The following is a 15318-nucleotide window of genomic DNA, read 5'->3' as shown; positions in this document are numbered from 1 at the left end:
AGGTTTAGGGCAAGGTTCATTTTTTGCTTATGGAGGGCCAATTGCTCCCACACGATTTCTTGAAAAGGCTATCCTTCCTCTATTGAATTGTATTTGCACCTTTGTCAAAAATCAAGTGGTTGTACTTGTGTGGAAGCAATTTCTGTGTTCTCTATTCTATTCCATTGATCTATGCATCTGTTCCTTCACCATACCATATTGTCTTGATTATTGGACTATATAGTAAGTCTTAATATTGGGTAGAGTAAATCCTCCCACTTTATTATTCTTTATCAACGTTATCTTACTTATTCCAGGGCCTGTGCTTTTCCCTGTGAGTTTTAGAATAAGCTTGTATATGACTATAAAACACCTTGCTTAAATTTTGATAGGAAATTTGTTAACTCTCTATATAAATTAGGAGAGGATTGACAACTATACTGTGTTGAGTCTCCCAATTCATGAACATGGCAAGTCTCTTCATGTATTTAGGTTTTCTCTGATTACATTCATCATTTTGTAATTTTGCAAACAGACCCTATATGTGTTTTGTTAACTATATACTTAACTCTTTTATTTTATTTGGCAATTTTAGTAGCATGGTGTCTTAAATTTTGGTTTCTGCATGTTTTTTATCAATATATGGATATGCAATTGATTTTTGTTGTTTGATGTATTGTTCTAATATCATAATATCCTGTGACTTTGAAGAACTCACTTAGACCTAGGAGTTTTTATTAATACATTTTCTTTCTTTCTTCTTTTCTGACCTGTATGCCTTTTTATTTCTTTACTTTTCTTTATTGCATTGCCTAAAACTTCCATCACTATGCGGAATAATAGCAGTGACAGTAGACATCCTTACTTTGTTTCTGAGCATAGCTGGGAAACGTTCATTCTTTCACCATTAAGTATAATGTTAGGTGTAGGGTTTTTGTAGCTGTTCTTTACCAAGTTAAGGAAGTTGTCCTGTTTCTATTTTCCTGAGACTTTATAATAAATGAGTGTTAAAATGTATTAAATGCTTTTTATGTATCCATTGACAAAAACATTAATGTTTCTTCTTTACCTTGTTATTATGGTAGAATGAAATTATTTGTTTTTAAATATTTAACCAAGCTTCGACCCTTGGAATTAACCCCAGTGGTTATGGTGTATAATTCTTTACATCATAGAATTCAGTTTGCTAATATTTTGTTAAGGAATTTTATATCAAAGATTATGAGAGATATCGATCTGTACTTTTAGTTTTGGACACTATCTTTGTCTGCTTTTGGTGTCACAGTAATAATAGCTTCATAAAATTAATTGAGAAGTGTTACCTCTTCTATTTTCTGCAAGGGATTGTATATAATTGCTTTAATTCTTTTTGAACATTTGGTAGAATTTTCCAGTGAAACCATCTAGGCCTAGAGTTTCTATTTGGGGAGTTTTAAAAATTATGAATTCAATTTATTTAATAGTCATAAGGCAATTCAAATCAACTATTTAATATTGGGTGAGCTGAGGTACTTTATGTTTTTCTAAAAGTTGATCTATTTCATCTAAGTTGTCAAATGTATGAGTATGGAATTGTTTGAAGTATTTCCTTATTATCATTTTGGTGTCTGCAGGGTCTGTAATAATACACTCTTTCATTCCTGACATTAGTTATTTGTGTCTTCTCTTTTTTCTGTTGTCAGTCTTGCTAGAAGTTTGTCAATTTTATGGATCTTTTCGAAGAACCAGCTCTGTGTTTTATTGTTTAACTTCTCTCCTCAAAGCACAGATAAGCATCTTCCCTGTTCATTTTAAGAGCTAAAAGGCTTCATGTACCATTTAGCATTGAATGGTCACTCAGTGCAACAAAGTTGCCTTGGTTGTTATGTTTTGAAAACTCACATGTTTAACATAATCCACCTAGTTATGTCACAGTTGATTCCTGGCCAGAAGACTATGTTATGTCTACCTCCTTATATACATGTCTTGTTACTTTGGCCATGAGGAAATTATTCCTCCATGACAGAAGGCAGTGTCAACCACAGCCTATCCTGATGACAGCTCATGTCAATTGGAGGAAGAGGAGTGCAAAGAAAAGAATGCTTTAGATGTTTTGATAAGCAGCCTGGTTTTCAATATGTGCCTGTTATGGGGTGAATTGTGTCCCCTCAAACGTCATAGCCCCCAGGTATAGTTCAGCACATTTCATTTTCCTGTGGATAACTCTGGTCTCTTGAGAAAAGTACATGGAGAAGCTGCTGGAAAGATTTCCCTATAGTTTTCTCTTTCAGAGTTGGATAAGACTGTGAATTGCATAGCTATTTACTCATCTGCTCTAAGATGCCCTGTAGCACTTTTCCAATGGCAACTGAGAGTCTCTTTCATTGTAGCTCCCAGATCTTTTTTCTTATCCTAACTTCTTCTAGCTACTCAATAAATTAATCAGTTAAAGTTCAAAGGATTTATTAAATTGAAAATCCTCAACCTGAAGAAAAGAAATAAACCCAAGCAACTTTTGTGAGACTTCTCATGTGTCCTTCAGCAAACTTAATGTTAAACAAGAGTACTTTTCACCTTAAGCAATGGGGACAGATGGAGAAAACCAATGTATTGAAGACTAATGAATCCACTACTAAACTTTATCTATCTTGTAGCTCTAAAATCACACTGTTTAGAATACACTATGGTAGCCACTAGACATATGGCTACTTGAACTTGAATTTGTTAAAATCAAAATTAAGAATTTAATTTCTCACTCACATTAGCCACATTTCAAGTGCTCAACAGACACATGTGGCTAGTGTCTACCATATTGGACAGCATAGACTTAAAGAACATTTCCATCATTGCAACATGTTCTACTGGTAAGTGTTGCTAGACAATGTCTACAAAAAAGACGATGTCTAAACAATATCCAGACTAATGTGTCCATCACTATATGTCTTATGTTTACATATACATGTACACATACAGAAGGTGTATATATTAATGTATACCCCTAGGCAGTCTATATAACAGTACATTTTAATATAAAAAATGGTCCACTCCCAATCATAATACCTTATTTTAATATATTTCCTTCAACTTGCATATATTTTATGCTCTCATGTATGATATGCCACTTTGTGTTCTGCTGGTTTTACTTAACATTATATGAAACATTTTGTTTATGTTTCTACATAAACCTATCATTTTAATGCCTGCATAATATTCCATCACTTTACTATACCATAATTCATTCAACCAGTTCTCTAATATTAGACTTTTTCTTAGTGTTTCTTTCTTTCTTTATCCTGATTAAGGTTACAAGGCATTTTCTGTGTGTAAATGTTTCTGCTGTTCTCTTATATTTCATAATTATTTCCTTTATTCACATGTGCTTTACAATAAATATCCCATTTAGAGCCTCCATAGTACCCAGAACATAAAGCTGTCTCTAAGTTAATCCAAGAACACTCAAAACAAATAGTTTATGGAAGACAGTGGATTTTGTAGTTATTTAGACTGTACGCCTTTGATGGATGATCTTGATTTAATTGTGCAATTTTCATTATACTGCAGCTTTCATTCCCTTATATCCTACAATGCTTTCAGCCCCAGAGACAGTTTCTAGAATAGAAGTCATATGAACCAACAGAAATAACTGTCAGTCCCTATTTGAATTTCATCTGTAAGCTCAGTCCTCCTTCCACCTTTGAGTTATATTCCTGACAGAAGTGGGGAGACTAGGATCTGTTGGCCAAATTTTGTCTATGCTGTGCCTATGTTATTCCCCAATTTCCCTCTACTTACACCCAGAACTAAGATCTAGGATTCCACAGGCATCTTTATGGCCTCTTACTCAGGCCTAAAGCAAAGATTGGAACACCTACTGCTTTGCCATTTTTTCCAATTTATAGTCTCCAAGACTAGTGCTTGCTTCACCTTTTAAGGTAAATTTTAGGAGGAGGGTCCAAGGTCTCAGCCTTAAATATAGGGTTTAAGGGTGTGTTGGTTTGTTCTGCATTGCTATAAAGGAATACCTGAGGCTAGATAATTTATAAAAATAAAAGTTTTATTTGGTTCACAGTTCTGTAGGCTGTACAAGAAGCATGGTGCCAGCATTTGCTCAGCTTCTGTTGAGGGACTCACAAAGCTTTCAATTGTGGCAAAAGGTGCAGCTGGAGCAAGCATGTCACATGGCAAGAGAGGGAGCAAGGGAGAGGGAGGAGTTGCCAGGCTCTTTTTACCAAGTAAATCTCACAGTAACTAATAAAGCACAAACTCACTCATTACTGTGTACTAAGCCATTCATCAGGGATCCATTCCCGTGACCCTAACACCTCCTACTAGGCTCCACCTCCAACATAGGGGATCACATTTCAACATGAGATTTGGAAGGCACAAATATCCAAACTATATCAAAGGGTATAACAATCACCCGGAGTCAGACAATTGAAAGGACTTACTTCACATGTAAGTCTTTAATAAGGGCAAGTACAGCAGAAGAAAGAAAACACGGTCAGTCACTGAGGGGTTTAACATATCCAGGAGCAGCTCACAGAGTCCTTTCTCAATTGCAAAGGATGCGCTTTGCATTCAGATTATAAAAATCTAAGATATGTGCAAGATATCTTAATATCAAGGAAGCTAAGACACAAGTTTATTGAAGGTTTTATCCTCCACTGATCACAAATAAAATCAGAATGCGTAAATGATTAAAGCAGGTGCAAACCATCAATCTATCCATCCTTAAACAATGTAGACAAGCCAGCAGAGGATACCTCCAAGGGAATTTTGGACTTTGTATAGCACAGTATAAATCATTAACCAGCACATTCCATCCTTATCTTAGACAAGGGTCAGTACCAGACTTACAGACATCTTTGGAGATAAGCATTTATCTATCTCAGTCCAGGTGCAAGTTAATACACTATCCTCACATAGAGAGATAAGATATCTAGGGGTTATGAATTTTGAGGGGGCAATATCAGTGTATTGAGGATACATCCTCCATATTGCAGTGTTGCGATGATGGAAATGTGCTTTAAATCTATGCTGTCCAATATGGTAGACACTAGCCACATGTGTCTGTTGAGCACTTGAAATGTGGCTAATGTGAGTGAGAAATTAAATTCTTAATTTTGATTTTCACCAATTCAAGTTCAAGTAGCCATATGTCTAGTGGCTACCATAGTGTATTCTAAACAGTGCAATTTTAGAGCTACAAGATAGGTAAAATTTAGTAGTGGATTCATTAGTCTGCATTTTTTTCCCAATGCCATTAATATTTTTTCTATGATCAGTTAGGGTCCTTAAACGTACTTTGTCATACACTTCTCCCTTTGGAGCAAGAAATCATGTTAAAAGTTCACCCTGGTATACTGCAAAGGATAAAAGAACTCCATTTACTCGCTATTTCAGTGGAATTTTGGTTCATCAGTTTTGGTATATCAAAAATCTTTATTGTAATCACAGATATACTAGAGACCTATGGTTACCCAAAAAGTTGTCCCTTTCTGGTACAAAAACATAAGAGACCAGAAAGACAGCAGGTTATACATGGGCATCCTCACTTATCTTGGTCTGTAAGGTACATGATCAAAGGGTTCTTGCACAGTCAGTAACCTGGTAAATATGAATGAGAAAGCAAACAACCTTAGTTCTCCCACTTGAAAAAATATGAGGACTCCATATAATTTTTCATTTATCTCTGGAATATTTTCCTCCTGTGTCTCTAGTAAGCAGTGTCCACCTGAGTTAGGTGGATCTTATCCTGACTTCTGCATTATCATACTGCTTTTTCTTCTATATTTTTGTGTATTCATGTTCCCAACCATACTTCTCTGCTCCTGTCCTCCACCTTCACCCTGGAATGCCATTTCTATTTCCAAAGGAAGTATTGAGCTAGATCTTGAAGGGTAACATAATTTAGATTATAGATGAGTAAGGGAAAAAAATGACTCAAACCCAGTGTGATGTAATTACCAGCCTCCTTCAGAGCAGTCATTGTTATGCCTGATAATTTGCCTGGGGGTTGTTCTGCTAAACCTATCTACAAATTTTAAAAAATTGGTGATATTATTTACTACCTACTCATTTATGTATCTAGCAGCAGTCTAAATATCTTTAAACAAACATTCTTTTTCATTTTTTACTCATTCTAACAATGATTTCTTTTTCCAATCAGTCTTTTATCCTGTGTCTCCACTAAGAGTGAAATATTTCACTTGTCTGAGTTAGAGGCTTAGTCTCTTGCATCAAACTTAAAATAAAACTTTGAAATAATGAATTTGTTATATATATTTTCCTTAAGAATTTGGAGGCACTACCAAGATGGCTAAAGTCACTATCTTGGTACTCACTAGAGTGAAGTAAGAACAGCTCTGAGTCAAGTAACACCATACCAAGAATGACACTGAAAACTTCAGATCTCCATGGCTTTACTATTCTGCAGCTACTGCCACTGACTGTTTTAATGAGATATAGAAATTGGACTCAATTTTAGAGCTTTTGCTTTTCAAAATCTCATGGTGAAAACTTTTAGAGAAAGTTTGGAGCTAGAGTACTGGGTGTCCTCATGTTTTGGACAGTTACAATAAATGTCACCACCCCTGCTTCTCCCATGAATGCCTGGAAATGTCATTTGATGTCTGAAGGATGTCATAAGACTGGAGGAAAGGAGATTCAGGTGTGGTACCATAGGCTTTTGGTCAGCAATTATATTACTAGGGGATGACAAAAGCCCCTAGAAAAGATATAGTGGGCAAATAATCGATTATTTCTTTTGGTTGCAGGAAGTTATTTTGTGTTTCTTCCATAGGGATTTTGTGTCTTATTTTCATTTTTCTTTTAGCTAAAATTGTATAATTTGCCCAGCAATTTTTCACATGTTGGCCTATGTCTATAAACAGTCATTTATAATTCTTTGTGTTTGTGGTCAGAGAGATTCTAGATACACAACTGCCTGTTTGCTTAAAATATCTCTGGAAACTTAAAGGTAATTGATCACAGGAATTGGTCATTTGTGTGCACCATGAAAACATGAGTTCAAACAGACAGGTCCATTTTGAGATGAAGAAGCAATGGAAAATCTGTTCAACTAATATCACAAAAATATCCTATCTTCTTCTGTGACATTAAAGAGAAAGACAGTTTCCTGTGCTGGGCACAGTGACTGAGGGATTGGCTAGAATAGGCAGAGATAGAACCAACTCTGGAGATATAAATAATGTTATCAAAGGCAAACTATTTACTTACTTAATGTTGCAGGTTGGGTTCTCCTGGATGTAGACCTTGAGATAGGGCTTAGCATGCATAATATTTATGAAGGGATCAACACCTGTGGGAGGTAAGAGGTTTAAATAAGCATGAGCAGAGGGAGAAGGCCAACCTGCAGTGCCAGCCTAACAAAGATTTGGGGCAACCCTATGGTGGCACTCTGCAGTTAAAATAGCTCTTCAGAGTTGTTCCTTTTTGGGTAGAGAGGTCTGGACATTGCCATCTCCATTTGGATCAGGGTAGTGGGGGAAATTTGTGGCTACCTTTGGCTGACACATCTTTGACATCTCTCCCAGAAGCTGAGGCAAATCTTTCCCTGAGGTAGGATCTAGGTAGAGCATAAAGGGATCTCCCTCCTTAGTTATACATTTTTGTGGAACTAAATTGACGAATCTGGATGGAAATTAACAATATTGTTAAATTTATCACATTTAATGGAGCTCATATTGTAACTGGTCTAGGAACTAAGTTCATATAATTTTAGAATAAATAGTCTCAAGAATGCATAGACAAAAAGGAAGAAACAAAAAAACTGTGCCTAAAAGGGAACAATTAAGTTTTAGGTATATGGGTGAACTTTAGGTTACTATGATAAGAAACAAATAAATGAACATTGATACATTGGTATAAGGCCAGTTTTAAGAAACTATTCTAAATGATGACTTTAAAGCAAAATTAAAATATTTTTAATCTTTTCTGATAAATATGAGAGGATTATAAAGGTTCTTTTATTACTTTTAGTTATAGTAAGTCATGGGCAAATTAAACTGTTTTGATAGATTTGTTTTAAAAGATAGTTACATGTTTTCTTTCTTACTTTGTCACAGTGTAGAATATAATATAAAGTACTTTATATATACAGTACTTGATTTTATTTTCTTACAAAAGTGTCTGGTTAACTGGAACTTTTCTATACTTGTCTTATGGGGTCAGATAAATAATCATTACTGATACAAAAATTTTAGGACATGTAAATTTAAACATGGATGTTCAACTAAATTGATTTACAGTAACTAATATCCTTATGATTTTTTGCTATTGTTGTTCTTGTAAACTCCAAGCACAGTTTCAAATTATGTGAACCTAAGAATTACTTAACTTGTACCAGGTGAAATTTCAGGGTGTTATACTTTTCTGGGAAGTTTTTTTAATATCAACAGTGACTACACTGTTATTTAATTAACTTACAGCTAAATAAGGATCTTGAAATTATAATTTATTTATTTATTTAGAGACGGAGTTCTCTCTCCATCACCCAGGCTGGAGTGCAATGGCGCGATCTCGGCTCGCTGCAACCTCCGCCTCCCCAGTTCAAGTGATTCTCCTGCCTCAGTCTCCCAAGTAGCTGGGACTACAGGTGTGTGCTACCACGCCCGGCTGATTTTTATATTTTTAGTAGAGACGGGATTTCACCATGTTGGCCAAGCTGGTCTCGAACTCCTGACCTCAGGTGATCCACCTGCCTTGGCCTCCCAAAGTGCTGGGATTACAGGCGTGAGCCACTGCACCCGGCCAGCAATTATAATTTAAAGTCTTCTCTAAGTATTATATTGGTGTCATTAAAAAATAATCTTAGGTTATCTGGAAAATTGTTAAAGAAATCTAAGTGAATAAAGATGAAAACAGCAAAAGTAATTGGTCACCAAACAATAGTTTTCATTTATGTATTCTCATTTATATTTAAATATAGTTGACACTATAGAAAAAAATTCTTATGTGTTTAGAAAAGTTAAAAGCTACAGCTTACATTTTTAAATTAAGTTATAATCTGTTATTTTTTAGTGTGATTGTATATGAATTTTTTTTATTAACAAATTTTATATTTAAGTGAGAGAAGACACTGGTAGCTCAGAAGACAAAATAAAAGGGTCTTTAGAGTAATGTCTGTTCTAAATGTGAGACAATAAAAAGTTATCATTTGCTTTCAGCATATTCTACCCAGATGGCAAATGATTTTTGCCTCACCCACCCTGACTGTGCATTCTCAAAAGAGTCTGTTAATTTTTAGGTTTCTATCTACTTTTGGGAATTCCATGACTAGAGACAACTCTAAGCAAAGTGACATAAAGAACTAAATTCCTGAATGTTTATTATGAAACAATTCTGTTATGGTTGTTACATGGTGTTGCTACTCTCTGGAAGTTTCTTATCCTCACATTGTACTCCCATCTGAAAACTATTATGACATCACCTTCCTTCGAGTTCAGACCTCAAATTTAGAAAAATACAACCAAAAAGTAATCTAGAAATGATTTAAAGTGTACAGAAGGATGTGCATAGGTTATGGTTGAATACCATGCCACTTCATAGTAGAGGCCCAAGCATCTGTAGATTTTATTATCCATGGTGGGTCATGGAACCAAGCTAGTGACATCTTTATTTTACATTAGTCTGAGAAGGTGAAGGACAGTGACCCTGAGAGAAGGGAGACAAATGAAGAGAGCTCTATAATTATCTTCAGAGAATTTCTAGTCCATGACACAGAGAGGGGGATCACGAAGAGTCCACAGATGCACTGAATTTAAGAGGAGCTGAGAATCTTGGAGAACAAAGTGGCCTAGAGTTGGTAGGACAGAGTGCCAGAAAGGATAGGGCTGTAAGAGAACTCTAGGAAAAGAATTCCAGTGCAGAGTGTTCCCCACTGAGTATCAATTAGTACGTGTGTGAGAAAATTACCTGAGGATGGAGAAAGAATCAGATGAAAGGATTAGAGAAAAAAAATGCTCCCAAAGGGCCAGAAATAGTGCTTTACCTCAAGATTCATAGGATTTAAGCTGGGTGCAGTGGCTCATTCCTATAACCCAAGTGCTTTGGGGAGGTGGAGGTGGGAAGATTGCTTGAGGCCAGGAGTTCAAGACCAGATTGGGCAACATAGCAAGACCCTGTTGTTACTAATTAAGTAAAGAAATAAGTAAGTAAGCAAATAAATGAATAAATAAGTAACTAAGATTCATAGGGGGTTAAATACAGTACACAGAAGGGTCTAACCTCAATAATGGGCAGTAGTCCTAAACTGACCAGTGTTCCAGGCCCACCTAACAAATCTGAAAGCAGAATCTGAAATGACCAAAATGTTTCCAAGTAACTTAACTCTATGAAGAGAAAAATTTTCAAGAAGATTTATAGGAATACAAAGATATCCAGCACCCGGCAAGGTAAAATTAACAATTTATGACATCCAATAAAAAAAAGACAAGTCATACAAAGAAGGAAGAAAATAAGGTTGTATTCACATTACAATAGGACCCAAAAGAACAATGTGCTTAGGAATAAATTTAACAAAAGAAGTGCAAAACTTGTATTCTGAAAACTACAAAATATTGTTAAAAGAAGTTAAAGAAGACCTAAATAGATGAAAAAACTCTATGTTCATGGATAAAAAGACTTAATATTATTAACATAGACATACTTCCCAAATCGATTACAGATCCACACAATTACTAGCAACATTTCACCAGGCTTCTTTGCAGAAATTGAAGAGCTGATTCTAAAATCAATGAGGAAATTCACAGGGCCCAGTATAGCTAAAATAAATAAATAAATAAAAACTTGACAAATAAAAACAAATTTGGAGAATTCACACTTTCTGATTTCAAAACTTACCACAAAACTCCAGTAATCAAGACAGCATGGTACTGGCAAAAAGATAGAAATATAGATAAACTAAATAGAATTGAGGGTCCAGAAATAAACTCTCACATTTATGGTCAAAAGATGCCAAGACAATGCAATAGGGGAAAATAGTTCTTGAATAAATGGTGGTGGGATAATTGAATATTCACACATAAAAGAAGGAAGAAGAACACTCTCCTAAATCCACACAAGAAAATTAAATCTGGTCTTAGACCTAAATTAAAATTATACAACTTTTAGAAGAAAATATAGGAGCAAATCTTCATGACCTTAGGCTAGGCAAAAATTTTTAGACATGAAAACAAAAGTACAAGCAACAAAAGAAAACATAGATAAAATGGACATCATCAAAATGTAAAACTTTAGTCCCTGAAAGAATACTATGAAGAAAATGAAAAGGCAACCACAAATGGGAGGAAATATTTTCAAATCGTATATTTGATAATGGATTTGTATTCAGGATACTTACCATTCAATGATAAAAAGATAAATAACTCAATTGAAAAATGGACAAATTATATGAACAAATAGTTTTCTGAAAAGATACATAAATGGCCAACAAACACATGAAAAGATACTCAACATTATTAGCCATTAGGGAAATGCAAATCAAAACCACAATGAGATACTACTTTATACTTACTAGCATGGCTATAATAAAAAAGACAGATAACAAGAAGTCTTGGGTAGGATGCAAATATTGATCTCCACAAAAGATGAAGAATCATCAGAATGGTGACTACATGGGTAAATATGTAACACCTTTTCCTCATTATTTAAATCTCTTTAAAGGATAATTTACTCTTCAAAAATAATAAGAATGTAGCCTGAGATTTATAGCATAAATTAAAGCAAAATATATGAAAACCTAAGTACCAAGGTCAGCAGGGGAGAAATAGATGTGTACTACTCTGAAAGGTGGAAAGAAGTCAGACAAGCTAGCAACTTCAGGATCAAAGGAGTGATTAGTGGTGAATCGTGTGTGTGTGTGTGTGTGTGTGTGTGTGTGTGTGTGTGTTTGACACATATTTTCCAAACCGGGCACTGGAGAAGCCAGCAACTCAGAAACATCAATAGGCAAACACCAAGGGAAAACAACAACAACAACAACAACAAGAAATCCTACTTTCTATAGTCTATCTAGCCTAAGAGCCAGGAGAGGAGCAACCTAGATGGATAGATAGAAAATATTTATTATTAGAAAATAGCTCCTCTACCAAAATACCACAGAAAAAAATGTGGCTTAACCTCCAACACTGCCAGAAATGGTTAAATGAGCAAGTGTAGACTTCCTCTCATGTGAGAGTCTTCTCTGTCCCTGCGTCTTCAGAGATAAGAATGTTCTTTTCCTTATCTCTGAAGATAAGAGAGGGCACCTTTGGAATGTTGGTCTTATAACCTGCTTCAGGGACAGCTCAGAAAATCCTTCCTAGGTTTTATAATCTGCCTCAGGGGAGAAGGACAAGGGAAGGCTTGAGAGACCTTCCTGCTCCTGCTACTTTCTCAAATGCCAAGGTGCCACATTTTGGGGTAGTCCTGTGCCCCATAACGTTATTATATTGATGCAAATGAGGAAGAAAGGAGCAGACCTGATAACTTTGTAATATAGTGTTTTGACTGTAAGGATAAAGGCAAAAAGTACCGTGTACAAACACTGTGCTTTAGTTGGTAAACTTGTCTAGCATGGGATATGGATTAGCAATTCTGAAACTATGTAAGCACTACAGTGAACAAATAAGTGTACTGTAGAATAGGGATTGGCATACTATGGACTGTGGGCCAAATTTAGCTTATTTTTCTATGGCCCACAAAAAAACTTTTTTTTTCATTATTGAATGGCTAAAAAAATCAATAGAAAAATTATACTTTATAATACATGAAAATTATTAAAAAATTCAAAGCTGAGGAGTTGTGATAGAGACATTATGGCCCCCAAAGCCTAAAATATTTACTTTTACAGGAAAAACTATCTCTTTACATGAAAAGTTTGCTGACCCTTATAGTAGATAATAAGAGCCAGAATTCTCAGTGTCATGGAAATAAGTTATAAATAAGCAAAAAGGGAGGACCAGAATATACCCTGTGTTGCTGGATTAGAGTTGGAGACATCAGTATAAATTCATATTTAATATACATATAGATAGATACAGAAAGGTAGATAAATATGTATACATGGGTTAGCATACATACATATATTTCCCAGCTCTATTGAGAGGGCTGTATTGTATTAATTCAGCCCAGCTCCCATTCCTACTATCTGTATTAAATATAAAATTTGACTAAGCAAGAAATTCAATTAATAAATTTAGCACAAAAATATATTCAGATATTTTTCTAACAAAACCAGTTCCTTTATGATTGTTTCCTTCAAAAGCAGAATCTGAGAAAGAAAAATTGAACCAGACTTGGTCTAAGAAAAATATTTTAACCTAATATATTTCAAAATCTTTTGAAAAATAATTCACATCTCTCATAAAATGCTTAGGCAATTTCCTTTTTCATTTACTTTTCTTCTTCTTCAACTTTTATTTTAGGTTCGGGGGTACATATGCAGATTTGTTACATCGGTAAATTTTGTGTCACTGGGGTTTGGTATACAAATGATTTCATTACCCAGGTAGTGAGCCTAGTACCTGATAGGTAGATTTTCAACCCTCACCCTCCTCCTAACCTCCACCCTCAAGTACACCCTGGTGTCTATTGTTCCCCTCTTTGTGTTCATGTGAACTCAATGTTTACCTTCCAATTATAAGTGAGAATGTGCAGTATTTGGTTTTCTGTTCCTGTGTTAGTTTGCTTAGAATAATGGCCTCCAGCTCCATCCATATTGCTGCAAAGGACAGGATTGCTTTTTTTAATGGTTGTGTAGTATTCCATGGTGTATATGTACCATATTTTCTTTATCCATTTCACTACTGATGGGCATCTAGGTTGATTCCATGTATTTTCTATTGTGAACAGTGCTGCAGTGAACATATGAGTACATATGTCTTTTTGGTAAAACAATGTATATTCCTTTGGGTATATATCCAGTAATGGTATTGCTGGTTCAAATGATATTTCTTTTTGAAGTTCTTTGAGAATTCTCCAAACCGCTTTCTATAGTGGCTGAAATAATTTACATTCCTACCAGTATATAAGTGTATAAGTGTTCCTTTTTCTCCACAATCTCACCAATATCTGTTATTTTCTGACTTTTTAATAATAGCCATTCTGACTGGTGTGACATGGTATCTCATTGTAGTTTGATTTGAATTTCTCTAATGATTAGTGATGTGGAGAATTATTTTCATGTGTTTGTTGGCTGCATGTATGTCTTCTTTTGAGAAGTGTCTGTTCATGTACTTTGCCCATTTTTAATAGGGTTGTTTGTTTTTTTCTTACTGATTTAAGTTGCTTATAGATTATGGATATTAGACCTTCGTCATATGCATAGTTTGCAAATTTTTTTCCCATTCTGTAGGTTGTCTGTTTAGTCTGTTGAAAGTTTCTTTTGTTGTGCAGAAGCTGTTTAGTTTAATTAGGTCCAAATTGTCTATTTTTGTTTTTGTTGCAATTGCTTTTGGCATCTTCATCATGAAATCTTTGCCAAGTCCTATGTCCAGAATGATATTTCCTAGGTTTTTTTCCTAGGGTTTCTATAGTTTTAGGTCTTACATTTAAGTCTTCAATCCATCTTCAGTTAATTTTTGTATGTGGTGAAAGAAAGGGGTCCAGTTTTAATATTCTGCATATGGCTAGCTAGTTATCCCAGCATCAGTTATTGAATAGGGAGTCCTTTCCCCATTGTTTGTTATTGTCAACTTTGTAAAAAATCAAATGGTTGTAGATGTGCAGCTTTATTTCTGGGATTTATAACCTGTTCAATTGGTCTATGTGTCTATTTTTGTACCAATTCCGTGCTATTATGGTTACTGTGGCCTTGTAGTACAGTTTGAACTTGGATAATGTGATTCCTCCAGCTTTGTTCTTTTTGCTTAGGATTGCCTTTGCTATTTGAGCTATTTTTGGTTACATGTGAATTTTGAATAGTTTTTTTTCTAATTCTGTAAAATGACATTGGCAGTTTGATAGGAATAGCATTGAATCTATAACTTGCTTTGGGCAGCATGGCCATTTTAACAATGTTGATTCTTCCTATCCATGAGCATAGAAATTTTTCTCATTTGTTTGTGTCCTCTGATTTCTTTGAGTAGTGTTTTGTAATTTTTATTATAGAGATCATTGACTTCCCTGGTTAGCTGTATTCTTAGGTATTTTATTTTTTTGTGGCTATTGTGAATGGCACTGCATTCTTGATTTGGCTCTCAGATTGGACAATGTTGGTGTATAGAAATACTAATGATTTTTATGCAGATTTTGTATACTGAAACTTTACTGAAGTTGTTTATCAGTTCTAGGAGCCTTTGGGCAGAGACTATGGAGTCTTCTCTGTATAGAATCATATCATCTGCAAAAAGAGATAGT

The sequence above is a fragment of the Pan paniscus genome, chromosome X, assembly GCF_029289425.2.
Source record: "Pan paniscus chromosome X, NHGRI_mPanPan1-v2.0_pri, whole genome shotgun sequence".
Lineage (NCBI taxonomy): Eukaryota > Metazoa > Chordata > Mammalia > Primates > Hominidae > Pan > Pan paniscus.
The sequence above is the reverse complement of the archived record's forward strand: the minus strand, read 5'-3'. Positions refer to the sequence as shown.